We start from the raw sequence: 21,292 nt of genomic DNA on the forward strand, positions 1-21,292 counted from the left end.
CCTGCTTCGCATATTAATGTCTCAGCCATGGGTGTCCGATCTTATCCACAAAGTGGTGGTGTGGGTGCACGTTCTCATTCCAATCAAGCAGGAGCCACATCTGATTTCATCTACGCAATTAGTTGGGCCTGGCTATCAATAGTCTATCAGCTTGGAATGAAAACCTGCACACATACCAGATTGGACAGCCCTTTTGGTCTGGACCAATGTCTTAGTAGTATTTGTGCCCTAACCCTCATTCTTCATGTCTATATTAGTTGTGTATAACACTCTAAATTGACAAATTCCCTACTCACAATTCCTACCTAAAATTATTTCCCATTTATGTTTCATGCACAAAAATGGAAGCAAAACCTTTAACCGTGGTTTTATCTAATCCTGTCATACAGTACATGGCCTGCTATTACAGAAAGGTATGTCAAGACCCATCAATATACTGCTTAAATGGAAGGAAGGACGGAAGGACGGCAGAAGCAGAGATCATCACTGGTGCTCAGCGTAAGTCTATATAACTAGTGCACTGATCCTAAATGCATATCTGAGCTAATAGAAACATCAGATTATATACCAGTCCTGAAACTTCTCTGGTACAGCCTAAACTCTCTTCCTTTAACATTTATAGACAATATGATCACTTTGAAGAGTCAAACTGGGAGCGTGTGAGATGGTACAGATGGTTCCCTCTTAAATATCTTACCCATAATGTGTCAAAACACAAAAAAACACCCTCTATATATAGTTTTTGCCAATCCCTTAGCAACATTGTGCCATGTTGTTTTCTCTTACTGCCAACAGTAAGTCTTCTTTGGCAGCATGTGATCTGAGTTCCCATGGCATTCCTGTCCAACCTGAGACAGCTTGAAGCTGCAGTGAAAATATTGCCTTTTCCTCGCTCTCTTTTGCTTCCTCACACAGGTCTCAGGATCTGCTGATCACCCCCTCTTTATTTAAAAAGGAATAAAAGTGCATCCTTGCGTCATATCCAAGCCTTTGTAATTACTGTCATTTATCAAGTGTGTGCATGATTTATAGTCAATTAAAGCTGGCCCAAAAAAGGCCCTGTGCAGCCTGTTGTGTGTTCAGAGAGTGATTAATGCAATACTGTTATGGCTGTAAGAGTGCCGGGGACCTGGAACTTTGTCTGAAGCGAAGACATGAAAGCTTTAGTACAAAATGTGGCTTAGACCACAGGCTTTGTTAATAAAACACACTAACCTTTTCAGGTTTTCATCCTAAATTCCTTGGATATGGTGAGAAAATTTCAATTTTTGAACCTTATCTGTCTGGGAACACACAGGATTCTAGAAAAGTAAACTAATTTGTCATTTGTGACTAAATGATTAGGATGAATGAATCAATTAAAGAAATAAAAAAGAAAATGTTTAGGGAAAATAGTGATTTGAAACATCCCCTAGTTTAAAAAAAAAAATGCTATTGTGAGTAAGCAGTGTCATGTGGTTTGTGCTGTGCCCTGCTTTCCTGTGCAAATTATTCTGAAGGTTGCCAGTGGCAAGGCAATACATATTCAATGAGAATTCAAGTCTGCATCCCAAAAAGCAAAGTATGCACCAAGTATTACATCTTATACCACTATTTTGGAATACAGTAATTGTGTATATCCAGTAATGTACTTTTTGTGGGTTTGGAACCCAGCCCAGGTTTCCATTTGAAAGCACGCAATGTGCATTTTTGCTGCTATTTCTCACTTGTTTTTTTTTTTTGTTACCCTATTTCTTTAATTTTTTTTATGTTTTGGGCATTGTTCGTGCTGTTTTATTATTCTTCATCATTGCTCAGGTTTGCTGTGCCAGAGGTCATACAAGCCGAGGCTGTGTATGATGTACCGTTTGGCTGCCAGCCATTGATTGGATGCAACACATGATTACTTTCAACATGACAACATGTTGCTTTCATCAAGAACAGAGATCCTGTGACTTAATTTGTGCTGACCGGTGTACTCGTTCTGAGCAGTCCTGGGGTTGCTCTGGGTGGCGAGGCCACTGTTCTAACTTTGTGTGGAGCTTAAGGAGCACTGCGACTCTGTGAATCCATATCGCAGCATTCACAGCGGTTGGTTTTTCAGGCACTAATGTGTCCATGCTGTTAGAAATTCAGCAAAGATGACTCAGGAGACAGCAGGCTGGTGTTTGCTATTCAGATGCTCAATGTGCACTTGAAGTTATATTTTGGTCAGCTTTTTCAACAGAAGTATAACTTTGAAAAAGACTATAGCAACTCAGCTGTTTTCCTCCACAATGCCAGGGGACAAAAAAAGAAATATGTCTTATTCTGAGGCATGTTATATTTAATAGAATAAGTCAAAGAAGAATTTAAAACTTTAGCAAATGGTCATGAAAATATGGGGTATAAACTGGTGGATGATTTAATCTCAGTAATAGTTTATTATTAATATTATTATTATAAATTTAAAGGATTGTTTTTAGCAATCATAATGGAATGAGAAGTTGGTATTTTTATATTGGTAGAAAAATGCTGAAGATGGAGCCACCAGGTAGGAGGAAAAGAGGAAGGCCAAGGAGGAGGTTCATGGATGTGGTGAGGGAAGACATGCAGGTAGTTGGTGTAAAAGAGGCAGATATAGAGGACAGGGTGGTATGGAGACGGATGATCCGCTGTGGCGACCCCTAATGGGAGCAGCCGAAAGAAGAAGAAGAAGAAGAAGAATGGAATGAGAAGTTGATTAAACATATAGTCTGGATATGTGTTTTGGATATGGTTATTTTTTTTTTTTTTGGTATATCTCCACCCATGTTCTGTATGGTGTGAGACATAGAAGCAAAAAAAAAAGATTTCAACGGCCTATATGAGAAGCACAGTTCCCCACTGTGCCTTAACTTAGTTACTCCAAAAATGACATGATTTGTTTCATAGAACATGAAAAAATTTGTCTGTGTTTTCATTTTACAGTCGGTAAACCAGCTATTTTTATAAAATAATAAAGGCCTGAAGGCATCCTTCCACCATCAAATGGATTTACTGTAATAAATGCATATCCCAGTGACTTATCATTTCCATGCTTTTGTGTGCAAATACCCAAAGTTCCTAAAAAAATATAGAACAGATAATAAAGTGTCGACTGTTAATCAAATTGCTTTAAAGACATTAGACTGTGTCAAAGGCCAGATGTTTTATGTAATGATACTCAGGTCTGAGCGAGTGGTGGCATAAAGTGGGCATGCCAGCATAGAGGTCTTCTTCACTTAATATAGTTAATAAGCAATTGGCTAAGAGCCAGACAAGGTCAGACTCTCTGCAGTCCTCTGTGCTTTAACTATTGTAAAAACAGACTTATAATGTCAGTGTAATCTGGGTCTATATATTATACAGCAGGTACAAGAAATCCTTAAGATCAAACTTTATAAATTGTAATTTTGACTCCCAAATCACTTCCAAACGGCTTGTATAAATCTGATTTCATATGATGCAACACTGAGGAAACGGCAGTTTTGTAGAACAGGAATAAGCAGAGAAATATTGCACCAAAGGCTACAAAAATATGCATCATTTAAATTCCAAGTAGTGTCCTAATTTTACATCTTGTTCCTAAAAGCTGCTTAAGCTAATGCATTCATAAACTGAGAACACTACAGAGCTTAACAACCAGACTGGTTACTTGCTTTAAGAAAAAAAATATACACTCGCAATAAATGAAAACCTTAAAATATACAATTGCCTATATTTTGAGATTTTGGGATGAAAGGACTTAAAAACATGCATGTTGTCTAATTTCTTTACCTCTCTAAGATTGCTTTTCTCATTTTCCCTGAGATGGAGGAGCACGAATGTCCATCTGTGTGCATCTGGGCCATATCCACATTGCTCTGCTGAGGGGAAATGCCCGTGCACTAATTGCGAATTAGCGGTTGGTGGCTTGGAGAAATGACAGGATCAATCTCATTGGCTTTTCATAAAATTGCATTCAATTTTGTCCTTCTCATTAAAGTGTGAGGAAATGTACATGTATCCGGCAGGAAGGCGTACACTGAAAACTATGACACTTCGATGAACTGCTTCGCCGCACACAGATTGAGAAGCATCCCACTTTATTTGATTTACATTTTAGTCATATAAAAAAAGACCTATTTAAGGGAACATTGCATCTCTGTTACTGCTGGCGCTTATCAAGCAGGTTAAACGAGAAGAACGTAATTTCTGATTTGGACGTTGCAATCCGCTTGTCTGGTGTGAAAGTAATCATGTTTTAATTTTAGTTTTATTCCCTGCTGTGCTTTGGCTTACATGAAGGTTTAGAAAAAAAAGAAGAGGAAAAGAAAAGGAAATGGCTTCAGCATTATGGGTGTGCAGTTAGCACTATTTTAGACTGTGTACTTTATGTATGCTGCTCACAAACTCTGCGGCGACACAAGGTCATGGCCTTGACAGAGAGGAGAGATAACCTGATCAGCATTCATAAGGACTACTGTGTGGTTCACCTGTGCACATACTCGCTTATTATTCATGAAGCCAGGCGTGTCCATATGGAAATAACAATATTTGTCAAGGTATCCGGATGTATATAACGAATACTGTATTTAATGTGTTTGTCTAACAACATGGGAGCAGCCGGGTGCTAACAAAGGACAGCTCATGCAAAAGATTGTGTTGTAAAGTCCACATTTTCTTTGCGCATACTTCATCATCACGTGCATTCCTCCGAGTTCGACATATTAATATCTGTAACCCAGAATGCCCAGTCCAGCAACGACATCCACCTCCTAACCACTTCCATCGCCATAATTACAGAGCGGGCCTGGCCCAGGAAAGAGAGAGGAGCAACACATTTACATAAATCTGCATGCATCAAGTAACCACATGTGACACCAGTAATGTGTTTCCAGCGAGACTTAATGGTAATTTACGAGATAAGAACATTCCCGTTGTGGAAATGCAGGACTTTTATTTCCCCTCTCATTAATCCATGAAAGTCTAAATAGAAAAATGTAATACTATGAAGCCAGGCTGTTTCATTTGATGACCTTGATGACAATTATGGTGTTCAAGTGTGTGTGCATGTGTATGTGAGTATGTGATAGTGGCAGAGAAGCTCAGTAAAGCAGAACTTTGCAATGTCTCAGTGTATATGGATTGCAGGGCTTCTCCCAATCAGACTCAATAACAAAAAAATCAAATGCAATGACAGAAAAGTTCATTTTTTATATCTTATCTATTGTCCCTCAGATACACTATTTGGACAAAAATTTGTGGACACCTGGCTATAAGATTTGTATGTGCTTTCTGAACATCCCAATTCTGCATTCAGTCTTCATTTGCTGGTATAATTTGCTCAAATTGTTTTGGGAGGTTGTGCCACAACATTTTAAAATGTTATGAAAGTTTGTGCTTACTGAGCTACAAGGATGTTAGTAAAGTCAGGTACAGTATTGATGTTGGTTATGGGGGCCAGGGGTGCAGTCAGCATTTCAATTTACCCTGAAGGTGACGAATTAGGTTGAGGTCAGAGCAGGTGACTCAAATCTTCCACACCAAACCACATAGAATAGCCTTTATTTTTTTACATCTACTGTACATTACAGCACAGTGAAATTCTTTCTTTACACATCCCAGCTTGCTCGGAAGCTGGGGTCAGACATGATACGGCACCCAGAGATCCCAAGGGCCCAAGAGTGACAGTTTGGTGATACGAGGGCTTGAACCCACGACCTTTCGATCAGTAACCCAGCACCTTAGCCACTGAGCTACCACTCCCCATAAACCATATGGTCATGGAGCTCACTTAGTGCACAGGGGGATTGTCATGGTATTGGGTCTCCTAGTTCAAGTAAATGGAAATTGAATGCTACCATATCCAAAGACATCCTTCACAAATGTGTGCTTTCAACTTTGTGGTAAGGAAAGAACCACATATGTCTGAAAAAGTCAGGTGTTCCAATACTATTCTCCAAATAGCGCATATTTCATACCACATCAATGATCATGATTAGTAATGTCATGTAATTGAGAGGAAGACAAATGTATGCACAAATAATAATTTATATTAAAATACAGACAAAGCAAAAAACAAACAAATAAATAAAACCACAAAACAACCTAAAAAGGGAACAGAAACCATAAATTAAGAATAAACACAGGAACTGTGAAAAACAATTAGTGTGGGAAAAAAAGTGTTCTGAAAGGTGAGGCTATATATAAGTGCTAATTAATAGTTAATGTGAATCAGGTGCCGAGATCATTGGACATGACACATGAGTGTTTACTGGCTGATTGGGAAACTAAGTCTGGACACAATCTTTATGAGTACCGACAGCAGCACCAACAGTGTACATTATTCAGTGCATTACTGTATCTGTAATGCCAGCTTGACATGTCATTCTTTATTTAATGAAAGTTTTAATCAGTGGCAAATTAATATGGTAAAATAATTAACCTCATGTTGGTAACAGTATCTCCACCTTATGTCAGGACTCATTACAATACCAATAGTTGACTTTATTTATTTATTTTTCTTTTTTATGTAATGAGAGCAGAAGCATTTCATCCATCAATGCGTAATCCCATGCTTTTCACTTTTGGTGTTTGGTGATCATTTGTATCATTTAAAATCACACATTCTCTACACTATATGGCCAAAAAATGTACGAAGACAAGACTTTTTACATTTATATGTGTTCGCTGGACAGTTCATTCCAGATGGACAGTTCATTCCAGTGGTTATAATAACTTTCACCCTTCTGGGCAGGCTTTCCACTAGATTTTGGAGTGTGGCTGTGGGGATTTGTACTCATTCAAGAGTGTTAGTGAGATCAAGAGCTGATGTATGGTGAGGAGGCCTGGGGAGCAGTCAGCTTCACAGTTCATTTTAAATGTGTTTAGTGGGGTTGAGGGACAGGGCACTGTGGAAGGCACTCAAGTTCTTCCACACTAACTTTGCAAATCAGGTCATTATAGGTCTCACTTTGTCCACTTTAGCACTGTCATGCTAAAACAAACTGGGGTAGATTCAGTGAATGCTGCAGCACACAAAAGCACTCTGGCAACACTGCAGGCAAGGCCCTAATTTCAGTATATAAGCTCAAAGCGAATGGTCAGCCATGAGCACCCCAGGAACAAATAAGGTTAAGTGCTTTGTTTAACAATAGCAGCTTGATGTTGCTAGCCCTTAACCTTCTGAACTATACCACAGACCCTTAACCACTGAACGGGCTCATCACTACCCATCATTTGACATTATACAAAAATTCTGGGGTGCATGTAAGACATTTCAGGTCGTAATTGAAATTAATGTAGCTAAAAAAATGCTCCCTTTAATTATGAATAAGATAAAATAAAAAATCACCAAACCAATCAGTAACACATTGTGAATACAAACACCTACATAAAAGAAAATCAGGTAAATAGCTGCCACCCCTCTTGGCTGACACTGGAAAGCCATTCTTCTCTACCTTGTTGTGCAACCTGTTGACATGGTTGTGAATTTTTTTTGAAGAGGAGAACAAAATTCTGGCAGGAAAGCTAGTCTCCCACTGGGAAACCAATTCGATGCCAGCAAGACATTACCCAGAGGAGCTTAAAATGTGCTCGTAGACATTATAGGGAATCTCAGAGGAGCTGCAGCCCACTGAATTGTGACAACTCTGACACACAAACTGTTCCACAGCAGGGAGCAAGTAGTGTGGCTTCACTAAAAAAGAGTGAAGAAGCCATGAGGGAGCCTGTGCTTGCTGACCAGTCAAATCATGCTCAACTTGTTTCTAAGGAGAAGAACTATTATTAACTGCAATTAACTTACAGCCAGTTGGCATTTTTCTTTTTAATTCTTTGCTTAAACTAATCGGTGCTCAAGGCATTTCTTGTTTTGAAAAAATCCCCTATTTACATGTGACTAGTTGCTTAATTTACATACAATTAACACTGATTGCCTATTCAATACCTTTACTTCTCACTTTGCTGTATAGCTATGAGTTGTTCAATCATGAAGCATGATGCCTTAAATCACTGAGAATTTGTCATAAAGCTTTTGACGCCAAAATCTAAAAGGAATTGGGCAGGTGTAAACTCCCTGTGCGATTCTGACAAATACATCTGATTCCCAGGAGATTTAGTCAAAGAGAAGGAAATTCCTCTCAGCAGTTGCAGCATGAGACACTACGTAAACCTTTGAAAACATCAGAAAAATCAAAGGGAGTAATTTATGAGTGCAGGAATATTTTGAGGGTTTGTTTTCTAACTGTGGAAAGAAATGAATTATAAGAGATGAAAGGGAAAAAAACACACACCCATGCCCAGTAACCATTCGTTAAGGCCTTCGAGAAATATTAAGTCAAACACAAGCAATGTTTAAGTGCAGCCGGGTGATCTGTTAATAACCCGACCGAGCCGTATCAAAACGATAAAAGGGCATACATATACCAGTTCACTTCAAATATTTAAAGGCCAATACAAATATAAATGCACATCCAAAAGTGCACTGTGGTGGGTTATCTTTTAATAATACATTTTATTTAGAAATAATAGCCATGTTAACCATTCAACCTAATGACTTACATTTGTCTGTGTGTGTGTTCTGCACTTGTGCATTTGGGTTATAATGCAATCTCTTTGCAAAATGTTCTTAATCTAGTTGGAATGAATTGTGAAATTAGGCTAATTAAAGGTATAAAAATTCTGTAAAGCAATGAAAAGGAGTGTGAAATATTTTATTTATTTTTATTTTATTTATTTATTTATTTATTTATTTATTTATTTATTTTATGCTTTCTAGGAGATATTGCATATTTTCAAATCAATTACAGCGATATTTGCAAATCATGAGCATTCCCGAGTGTTCAAAAGTACAGATTTACTTACAAGTGTGTTACAGCATGAGCAGTTATTTGAAACAAAATGAGTTTGGCTTGACTTTGCATGTTTCAGAGGATGCATGTGTTAGCCTGGTTGGAAATTTGTGGGTGACCAATTTTTTTGGGAAAACATGGGAGGGAAAAATATCTCACTTGCATGATGTTTTGCTAAGACAGCAATAATTTGCCAACAACACGAGCAGCACAATTAGAAAATCTGAATGTGCTAACTAGACACACACACTTCACATTTCGGTAAAAATTGGCACTAAACATTTACAGTACACGCTCCTGGGCAATAGAAAAAACAACTTGCACAATATAAAGCTTTTAATGATCTTACCAACAAATCACTAGCCAGAAAATGATAAATAATTAAAAAAACAGTCATGAGCCTGAGACTTGTTTCTGTAGTAAAGTATTTAAGGAACAGCTAACAACAGGGAAAATTACTTATAGATTCTCCTTGTATGTCACATGTCAACAATAAAAAAATAAAATAAAAAAAAAAACGATTTAAAGCAGGACAACATTAAATGAAACAGCACTGAATATTCTTTCTGTACAAAGCTGTCCTTAAATAAATAAATAAATATATATATATATATATATATATATATATATATATATATATATATATATATATATATATATATAGAGAGAGAGAGAGAGAGAGAGAGAGAGAGAGAGAGAGATGGATTGATAGCAACTCTATCAAAAAAAAATCATGCAGGTTCACCCTGTTGATAAACTTCTCACGCCACACACACACACACACATTAATTTGACTCAGATTACAAATACAGTTCATATAAATACCAACTGTGTACACAGTGCTTATAAACAGGAATCTTTGAATGTAACCATCACCCCAGACTGGAATTGGAGGCAGTGCTAAATCCTCTTAGATATTTAATCTTACACTTTTTAAAACTGACTCTGTAATTCAAGCGCATTCCCTACCTTGCAGAAGAGGTTGATCTTTCAGAAACCCTCCATCATACTCCACATGGTACTTCTTCACCTGGAAGCCAGGTGTGCATGCTGCCTCCTCCACCTCTTCTTGAGCTGCAGTGCACACAATCTGCAGAGAAAAAGAAATAAAATATAAGGATACTTTCCTTAAGGTCCCAGTCCTAGATTGCTGTGCTGCTGGTGATTACCATCTACAGACACTAATTAGCCCTAAAATAACTTATGGCAGAAATCAATCCTGTAATTTATCTCCACAGCTTAATTTCAAACTGTAGGCTGTTCATATTCACATGGGGCTTTCTTAATGAGTTATTCTCATGGTAAATTAAGCACATAGATGGTATTTTCTTCCACAAATCAAGTCAGTGTGCATGTCTTTATAGTCCACCTAAGTCAGTGAGAAGATGATGTATGCACCGAAGAATTTTTTTTTCTCAGAATCTATTAATGATCTGTGCAATTTACTTCTTATTTTGTAATGTAATTTGAGGCTTGCCATAAATGCTTTCCCCCACATAATAATATAAGACTTAAACTAACCATTGCTGGGTCAGTGTAGACTGCTGTAATTAAAATTAATCACCAAGTTAATTTTCTCTGCTCTTCGCAATGCATTTTATTATTTTTTTCTACAGGAAGCAAGAACATTGGCTTTCTGCAGAAAGCTGAATGGATCAATTATAGTAATTTGTGGTTGCCTTCCTTTCACTAATGCCATTCCCTATTAAAAGATAAAGGTAATCATCTACTTTTTAAAACGCCAGTGGGAATAACTGCACTGGGGCTTTGTGCTCAACATCAGGAGGAAGCTTGGAGGTTGAGAGGGTTTGTGGGAGCCCTGCAGGCATGGTGAACATATCTGTCCATCTTTCTGTCACTCCCTCTTTTTGCTCCTGCTACCATTATTACTCCTTCACACCTATTTTCGTCTTCCATCAATCACCCTTTTTAGACAGGAAGAAGCCCAAATTTGCTCTGACAATGATATGAGTGCATATATGCTCCTAAAAACCATTGCTCTCTTTAGGAAGCTATGTCGAATTTTACACACGTACAGCTTGCATTGTAATTGGCTTTTTTTCTTTTTCTTTACAATATTAATAATACATAGTCTTTTTTCAGGAGCATGTGAACTGCCCAACTCCAGCTGAGCTACCAATTTATTTGCACTTTAAGCCTGAAAAGAAAAGAAAAAAGAATATAACTAGACTAATCATGTATGAATAATATTACTAACAAAGCTACTTGCATAATTGCAAATGAAAATTGCATGAATTTTCTTGTAAAATTGAATAACCAAAAAAAATAAAAATCTCAAATTCCAATTTTCTCACTTACTGTGACGCCTATTAAAGATATTCAGTGTCTCACTAGGGCTTTTTTTTTTTTTTTTTTTAGCTGGTTTTAACCTTGGTTTTGAATCAAATGCTCAGTAAAGCAATTAAAAGAGATCAGTCAATTCTGCCATAATGCTAGCTTGATTTGCAAAAATTCTGAATGGGAACCTGCACAAGAGATGGAGGGGCTCATGTGGGCAGCCAGCTGCCAGATTCACGCACATTACCAGGCCTGCTCACACACAGCTGGTGTGACTCACTCTTAATTAGTAGAAGCATATGGGAGAAACTTAGAGGAATAGTAGGGAGGACAGAGTCTAGACAGTTTTGAAAGAGATCAGACTGGACAGACACAAGTGGTGTTTTTCCAGTTAGAAACAAGTCTCAGAAAGGCTTGGGACCAAAACTTAATCCAGGTTCTATATCCATATTTGTATCCCACGATCAGATAAAACTTTCAGGAAAATTTTCTTTAAAGATTATCCTATATTAATTAGTAATAGACATGTTCATACCACCACCACCATATTCACCACCTCATGTTTTTCTTACATAGATAGTATAAATTGCAAAACTTTCAACTGCAAATTTCATTAAACTGTCAAAATACAATGTATGGAGGATTTGCACAAATTGACCATGCCGAATTTCAAATAGGATGTGTATAGTGCCCTAAGTAGTGTTCCTAGGTGGATTATGATGTCATCTTCAAATGTATTTGATGTGAATCATGAGTAAGAAAAGAATAATCATAACAGATCTTATAATTTGAACTGTAGTTATGGAATGTGAGCGGAAACAGATGCAAGTGAAAGAAACGAAACAAAAAAACAAAACACAAGGAAGCAAGAACCATTGCCTCAAAAGCACAAGTAAAAGAACAGCCGAATGATAAACATTAGACAAAGAGTGCAGTAAAAGTAAAACTATATACAAGTGGGAATTAAAATTAATTAAATATAAATGGGGTGCAGAGGTCATGTGACATGACATGAAAGTGCAGTGGCTGATGGGAAACATAGTGTATATGAGACTTCTGAAAGGACAATTGTACAAAGTGAATCATTGTTAGTTGCGGAACATATATTGTGGATTCAGCACACTTGCACAAAGATCTCTCATTGTTTTAGGTTTCTGGCCAAACAAATGCCGATTGACTCCTCAGGTATGGGACTGTTCACTCAACTGTAGAAATGAAGGATTGCAAATAATTAATTTTTTTCAAGCTACACTGCCCAGTGTAAATGGAGTAAAACTGAATCAACTTTTTTTTCCAAAAGTCATGCCAGATAGTTCAAATAAGTTTAGCTCTACATACCAGTGTTGATTTGTCTCAGTATAGCATTTGTTCATCCTCAGTGCCATTTCATTTAACTGTTGTAGTGGATCCACAGCATATCCTGTATCACATTCTAACCTATTACATTTAGAATATAAGATGCTCATTCACAATTACAAGAAATTTAGCTCATAGATCTACATGTTTTTGGAGATAAGTGGAAACCAGAGAACCCAAAGAAAACCCACACAGGGAGAACATGAGAAACTCCAAATAGACTCCGAAGCTGTGAGACAATACATGCTCTAAATCCATCAGTATATCAGCTCCATTGAATTACATTACATTATTATTAAGTTTTTTCTCCTCTCAATAAACATTAGCCAAGTCTAGTATACTGTAGTTAATAATGACCTCAATAAACATTTATGCACATAGTGAGAGCCATGCAGCCATGGCTCTGTCTTAGCAGAACACGATATCAAAAATGATATTGTACTTAAAGCTGTTACAAAAAAAATCGTTTTAAAAAAGAAATAAACAATAGTAGCAATTAGACTACTTTTTATGCAGGAGAGGAAAGGAAGGGGAAGATGCTATTCAATTAAGATGTTCATGATTTTGAGTGTCTCTCTCTTAACACAGTACAACAATAACGTTTGAGATGCTGCAGCATTAACAATCTGAGATTGTGTGTGTTTGTAAGAGAAAAAAAAAAAGAAAGAGAGAGAGAGAGAATAAGAAAGAGAGAAAATGCAGAGAGAATGAGAGGGCTTTCATTTTATCATAGGCAGACGAGCTTTGGTATTTACATTAACATCAATCAGTGGAGGACAGTAATCACTATTAAACATGAGGCGAGTTAATGAAAAAAGCAAAGCAAAGAAAAGCAGAAAGCAATGATAAGGCCACTCTGACATTAATAAGTTTACTCTGTAAATAATGACATCTTTATCCTTTTAATGGCATGGTTATGGGAAGACCATAACATATCTCACGAATAAAGAATTCATTATGTGAGGAATAGAACACTTTGGGATGTGTTGGAATCGTGGAATCAGTGGTGGAGTAGTGTAACAGTGCCTGGGTTGAAGTAGAGTTACATTTCTTCTACCACCCAAAGCATTTTATGTGATGGTGAGATTAAAAATCTAAATCACACTTTTTAGCCATTTGGAGTTACATTTAATGTTGCGGATTATCCATAAGACAAGATAGATCCTCTTATTACTCTTATTACTGTCCTCCCAAAAGACTCACTTTTTCCGTTCTTGAAGTTTTTAAAAAACTATTAGTCCATAAAGCTGTGACTGTTTTTTTTTTGTTTGTTGTTTATTAAATAACATCAAATTAATCTGTGTATTATTAGTTTTACATTATATTCATCCTTCACCATACAGGTCCCTGTGACAGTTTTTATAGCAGCAAAACCATATTAGAACAAACACATTACTATTAACCTGTGATTTTAATTCGAGCCAGCATAACTGACTAAAAAAAATTATCCACACCTTTCAGACTCAAGAATCCAAAATTGCTGTGACATAATTGGCACCATCACCTTAACAGAAGTGTGCCTTGGAGTCAAAGAGGGAAAAAAGTATGAGTCAGTGAAAGAGAAGTACAGAGAGGGATGAGTGTGAAAAGGTCTCGGTTGATATGTTGATACACAGAGCCAGGGACCCAGAGAGATAGGTGCACTTGTTTGAAGTGTCAGAAGAAAAGGGAGAACATGTGCATTGGAAAGGCCTGCCTTCATCTCAGCTGTGAGTATACTCATGGGGAGAGCAGCATCCAGACACAGGGAACCTCCTACATTCAGGCATCTCTTCCCTGCTATTAATCTGCTCTCCGACAAACACAGCCCTTTCGTCTTCTTTTCTTCTGCCTTTTTCTCTCCACACGCAGTTACGGGTGTATTTAAAAGCTGGCGACCGTATTATTGCAGGGAATCCGACTGCAGTTGACTTCATTAGTTTGTGATAATTCAGCTCAGTGTGAGATTCATATTAAGCACAGTCAAGGAGACTGATAGACTGACTGAAGGGACAGGAGTGAGAAAATTGCAAAATGCCCCCCCACTGTCCTACACAGATACGTTTTTAATTCTCTTTAACAAGCCGCCTTTGATTCAAACATGCCCTTACAGCAGGAAGCAAAGGCTTAAAAAGCCGAGAGAAATATGGAGGAAATAGGATAGTTAGCACGTTTGAGTAAATCAGAATGAGACAATAACATGACAGCAGACAAATAGAAAAAAAGCAAATATCCAAGTAGAAGCAAGGATGAAAGAACGAGTGCTATGCAGGGGTGAGAGGAGAGAGAGAATATTAGGCTTTACAAGGCTCAACTAAGATATATAGTCAGGTTATGAGAATTATCAGCTTCTACTGAAAGACTGGAGTCTTGTACTTTTGTTAAGGGAAATCAGAGTTCAATCCCATTCTTGGTCTGAATGCACACTGCTATCATCATTTATTCATGATTTAAATGACAGTTGCATATTTAAAGTGGGCAAAAAACAAGGCCTCTCCACTATGGCGATATGGTGAACCAAACACATTTATTTGTTTGTTTTTCCACATGTATCACCAAAGCCATTAGACAAACTCATGAGGAACTCTGTGCCAGTTAATGACCAGATCTGAACTCTCCATCTCCAGGCTAGGATATGAAAGGCTTGCCTCTTTTATTTCTCCCCAAGTTAACCTCCAGAATCAAGAAGGCCCATCCCATCGCTTTTATCTATGGCGACATGAAGAAAAAAGCTATCATGTTTACAATGCTGTAATCCTACTCTGTCACAATCTGCCTAAACTTCTAGGTAGACCATCTGACCTTAATCCTACTGTAGGAGGATAAAAGTAGGAAAGAATAGGGGTAGTGCAGGGAAAACCCTCAGCGCTAGCTCGAAGGTTGCTGCAGCTAATGTGATCAGTCTTAATTAGAGAAATGTCAGGAGGATAAAAAGAAGGCAAGCTCTTAAACAAAAAAAAGTCACTCAGGAATGAAAAAAAGGCTGTTAGACTGGGGCAGTGTAACAATAGAAGTATATCAAATTCTCACGCACGTTTTTACATCACAGGGCTACACTGTCTGAGAATAGCTTAGTAGACGAGAATAATGGGAACTGTTACACCGTGGCAAGTACTCAGTTGGCACTGTCTGAATCTACTTAAAGAGCTGGAAATTGGGAGATGGTAAATTCTGGACATTTGACCCCCAAGTAAGCAAAAATGTTTTCAAAAAACCAGTACAGTTCAGCTCATGCCAGTGTGCACTAAACCTGTCCAGGTGGCTTTTGGTGTCACAACAACATACAAAGGCATTTTCTTTTTTTTAAACCTGTCACCTCTATGTTTTTTTTTTAAAACACCAATATTTGCAATATTGTGCATTCTGAACCTTTTTTTTTTCTGTAGTCAGTCAGTTATTTTGACTCATAAATGTAATTTGCTCATCTGTCATTCAGTGGATCAGTGTGAGTCACTGGATCTTAGAATAATGACTGAAAGTCACTTCCCTCTCACTCAAATGATTACATTAGTCACTGAATCCCTCAGTCTCATTCATTCTGAGTTTGAGATTTTCAGCATTTCAATGCAAATAATAGCATTCTGTATATGGAAATGTTGTTTTTCGAAACATGAACATACATGCATATAAAATCATTAGCCGCTTTCACAAAGTTCAAGCTGTTTTTGCCTCGTGTCAGGTTCGGGCTGCACAAATTTGTAATTCGAAATAAAAAATTTATAAATAAATACATAAAAATGTCTACAGTATGCCGTGCAATTGTGTTAATATGTTTATTTAAGTGTATCTGATACTTTACAGAAATAATTCTGATAGATAGATAGATAGATAGATAGATAGATAGATAGATAGATAGATAGATAGATAGATAGATAGATAGATAGATAGATACTGTATATGTATATATAATAAAGTTTGATATTTGATATTTCCTCTTTAAATAATGTTGGCATCACTGTTGTGTACGTAAACATTTCCAGTGGTCATTTCATAGTCATTATTTCAAGAAAATGTCACATTTATTTTACATAAAAATAATATATTTAATTCATTATATAATTATATATTTGAATAATTATAATATAATTATTTTACAATATTAAGGAATCTTTTAGTCAAACTTTAACAAACTCTTAGTAAACTTTAAATCAGTATAACATTCAAAGCGGTTTGTTAAATTGTCTTTTAGTATGCTAAAAGTGCAAACAATAAATTAGGTCCTGAGAGGATTTTTACCAAAAAGCAACATTCATTCATTCATTTTCTCCCGCTTATCCGTAATTCGGGTCGCGGGGGCAGCAGTCTAAACAGGCCCCCGCCTTCGACTGCTGCCCAATCCTCACAGCACCATCCCTTACGGTCCCTCCTGCAGCCCACGGGAGGCAAAAAGCAACAAATATGTATAATTATAATATATATAAAATATAAAAAACATTATATATGGAGAATACACATTGCAAATTAAGAGGTATAGGCTCAAATGATGATACTAAAATGATGCAACTATATCCTCACAAAATGAATAAAGATTTTCAAAACAATTGAAATTGAAAACAAATATTTATATTTAATTGCTATTGTAAAATACAGGTGAAAACAAATGTGGCCCTAAGAAAATGAGTGTGATATAAGCTATGGCAATCACATCGGAGGCCTAGGTAGGTGTCTTGGCCAGGAGTGCCATTAAGGGACTGACTTCATTGATGAAGGCCGAAAGCTCCTTGACAGAGTCTGGTGTAAATGTCAGCTCTGCAGGAAATCAATAAGCCAATATAAGTTCAGAGAAAATCTGGCTCACTGACACCATAGCACCTAAAGTGTGTGCTACGTGTGAAGCCATAAAAATGCAGTCATACAGGTGCCTAAATGACATAAAGGTTTAAATGATCGACAGAGCTAAGGTTTAGGTACAGACCTGCCATTTGGGATGCATAAATTACTGATTCAAAATGGTTTATACCCAGGATTCAAGCTTGGGTTGATAATCTTACTTGGATTGAATAGATTAGTACATGCTTCTTATTCATGACATGTTAAAACTCTTTTAGAAGATGATGGGTTCCCCCTCCGGATTTTTATTCCTCTCAAGAGGAACTTTTCTTCATCAGAGAATTTTTTACATTTCCACGATTGCTTTTGGCTCGCATAATAAAAATGCATCTCAACATCTAGCTTTGGGCTTCTGTAAAGCTGTTTTGTGATAATGTCTATACAAATAAAATCAGATTGAATTTCTTCTGAAGTCAAGGTCTAAACATTGCCAATCTCTGGCTAGAACACTGTCTGTCTCCTTTTCTGTACTCAGACACTCTCATAACCAGGCAACCTGATGTTCTCATTTGTGAAAAGATAAATGAGATGAATGTCTTTTCAGTTCTGGCTTGAGGCTGGTCAGAACACATGCAAGACTGAGCCTCAGTGACCTCCACCTGGCTGCAAAAGAATCAATCAGCCTGAATCTCAAGTACCTGAATATGGTCCAGCTAGAAAAGGTTCAAAATTACCTGCCTGTTCAGCAAGCGAGTGCTAAGCTGATGAATTTGGACTACCTTGATAGTTCATATTTGTAATTCCAAGTGACCTATATCTGTCTGTCATGTGAATGCAACTGTCCCCTGAAATGTCTCACATGTTCGTTGTTGTTGTTCGAGGCACAACAACAACGACAAAAGAAAATCATGTAAGACATTTGTGAGACAATCTATCTCAGTAGAAGCAGAAAATGAATGCTCTGGTAGTCAAAGCCTGCTTCAAAATGTGATCTAGAGGTTGGGTAACAGCTCATCAGTTGTAAACGATCAGGTCAAGAAGGCGGAAAAATGGCAGATGGCGAGTTTTAGCTATTTTTGCAGCTATTGCTGGCACTTCTGCACTGAAAGACATGGACTGAAATATTTCTACAGTAGAATATTTCTAGAGCATTTTAGGGACCATTACCAGAGATCCAGGGTCCTGGATTAAGTCCTAAACTCTGGTTTTTACATGTTCTTCCAGTGTTTTCCCTTTCACTGTCCAAAAACAAGCAGATAGGCAGATTAACAATGCTAAATTACTTGTAATTGTGAATGAATGTGGCAGTGTGTGTAGGTTGTGCCAGGACTGGTGTCCCACCTGGAGTAAGACCTCTGATTATGCATGCAGCATTCCAAAGAGTGACAGCGATAAAGCAGTTACTCGACATTAATGAATTTCTGTGGTTTGCCATTTTCTGGTCATTTTTTCGAACATCACTCAGTTCCAGTAAATCACCAATTCCCATTCTTCTCCTGAATATAATAACTGTTTTTAAATGAATAAAATACATGATATAGACCAAAGAATTGGGACACATGAATATTCCAGCCATACTGTAGGTGGTTCTTCAGCTAAGTTCCCAAAGTTGGAGGCACACAGTTCTATAGAATGTCTCTAAAAATTCAATTTTTATTTTCCTTTACTTGAAATAGGAGACCCAAACCTTTTCAAGCGTAAAAATTTTACAATGCCTGCTTCATAAATATATGGTTTATATGGTTTGCAGTGGAAGATCTTGAGTAGCCTGCAATAGAGCTCCAACCTCAATACTCATGAATACCTTTGGGATGAATTGGAAAACTGACTGTACCCCAGGCCTCCTCGCCCTCACAATCATCAGTACTTGAATTACCTAAGTACCTAAAGCCCTCGTCGGTGAATGAGCACAAATCTCTAAAACCACCCTCCAAATTCTAGCCTGAACAGTGAAGGTTATTATAACAGCCAATGAGAACTAAATATAGAATGAGATGATGAAAAGGCACATATGATTCTTATGATTGACTACATTTGACTATACAGAATAATGCATGTATCACAATTTTAACAACAATAAAATTCAGGAGAGAAAGAGAGAGAGAGTTCTTGGTTTGAGAATTTCGTGATTTATATAGCAGCCTTTGAGATTTGCATTAATCAGACTAGAGAAGGCAATACTAGCAGGGACGGCTTTATAGACAAAAAATAATAAAGAAATTTCTTTCCTGAAAGGCAAATTTGCCATGGGTTATTTGTCTATTGATTTAGATATGATTTACTTTTTTGCTAAGATCGTCTGCTAGTGCATCACACCCACATAACAGTTGGGTAAAGCCTTAGAAACATTTGCGATGGGAGAATGACAATATCTACTACTGCTTACCCAAACATTACTTTTCAGTGTGGCTTAGCAGTCATCTCAGGAGCCTGGCTCACTGGCATAGAGCCACAGCAACATCTAAAAAAGCAGCTGCTCAGGAGTCTTAATAGCTCATCACTCAGACTAATTTCAAAAAAACTTATAGATCTGCTACTACTTGAGTTTTTTTTCCCTTGGAGGTCTGGTATTTTGACTCTTGATTCCCCAATAGCAAAAAAGCTTGATGGCACAGGCACCTATCATGCATTATGTCTGATGACCCGACTTACATCTATGGCACAATCCAGAGTTCAATAACCCGAGAGAGATTGTTGCCGTTTTCAATCGCTTCATATTGGACAGAGAGGCTGGAAAGGGAGGAAGTAAATGATTAGACGAGGTGTGTCTGTGTGAGAGAGAAACAGAGCGAGAGGTCTCAGACTGAACAATTGTGTTCCATGCTCGATTATCTACTCTTCTCAACATCACATCCAGCCCCGGCTCCATTTATCAGTTTAAAGGGCAAGGGTGCCAATAAGCCCTCCGGCCTATGCGGCAACCCTCCTTCTTTCTTTCAACAGAGATTGAATTGAGAACGGCTGGTCAATGGATTTCAGGGTGAAAAAAATACACTTCTTTTGATGTTTTGTCAGCGTTGGGTAAACTTTCAACTATCATATAATACATGAGCAGGCTGTTTTTCGAATTCCTTTATTTTATTACTGTATGAATCTGTATCTGCGGAGTCTCAAAAAATTTGGGTCTGGGAAGTAAACATTTACTTTAAGCTCAAGATGAGTCAGAAGGCTTGGTGTTAGTTTCAGTGTAACTCATAGCTTTACTGTATATCTTTTCACAAACTATAGGTAGATGCTTTGAGGAGCTCAAGCTTTAATTTTGGTTAAATTTCTTCCTTCTGCCTTGCCTCTGTCTATTAAACTCCTGTACCTGTAGACCACAGCATTCAGCATGATGCCATTTCCTTATCTTTTTATATCTTTGGATCTTAACTGATTTATTTTCTTTCTTTTCTCCTTTTTATCCCATTTCCTCACTTTGATACCTCAAGTCACTCACTGGCAATGTTCACAGAAACCACCAATCTTTTTGCTTTTTTTGTTATTTTTTTAAAAGTAATAGTGATTGCATATGATAATGTACTGTATCCTGTTCCACCAGACTACTGAACGCCCCATGAAAAATGTACCCGTTTGTCATGTTCATAAGGGTTTAAAGTATAAAAAATATATTCTGAACGAATACTTAAACCTCTTTGATAAATAATTTTTAGTAAAAAGAACACACACAAGTTGTAGCATTTCCATGTAGAAACTGCAAATAGAAAATAATGCCCATAATTTATCTTCTACACCATCCCTGGAGTATTCTTAATTTCCATAACATTGCATCCAAATGGGGTACATAAAAAAGGGCTTATCTTAAAAGCCAGCTCTTTTTTTTTCCCCACTGCAAAGCAGTGAATTCTGCACCTTTCAAGCACTTCATTAATCTCTGATATTCCTACTTTACCCAACAGTGCCTTAGACATGATTTACTTCACAAATCCACAATCCGACAGGAATACTAAACGATCCGGTGTTCATCTTACTTAAAAAAAAAAAGTGAAAATAAATGTATGGCTTTCACACATGGAGAGGATTATCTAGATGACAGGATCATTATTATAGACTCATTCACAACAGTCAAGCATCCA

At 37.2% G+C, this 21,292-nt stretch overlaps 1 protein-coding gene across 1 annotated transcript in view; it reads right to left on the minus strand.

Annotated features, from left to right (window-relative positions):
- The window catches only part of cdh13 (cadherin 13, H-cadherin (heart)), a 313,054-nt gene extending 303,154 nt beyond the window's left edge, over nt 1–9,900 (minus strand). Inside the window, exon 1 of the mRNA XM_083551942.1 lies at nt 9,783–9,900. The gene's annotated coding sequence lies outside the window, so the exon portion shown is untranslated. The remainder of the gene's footprint in view (nt 1–9,782) is intronic.
- Nucleotides 9,901–21,292: the final 11,392 nt, after the last annotated feature.

Source organism: Silurus aristotelis (assembly GCF_946808225.1).
Source record: "Silurus aristotelis genome assembly, chromosome: 10".
Lineage (NCBI taxonomy): Eukaryota > Metazoa > Chordata > Actinopteri > Siluriformes > Siluridae > Silurus > Silurus aristotelis.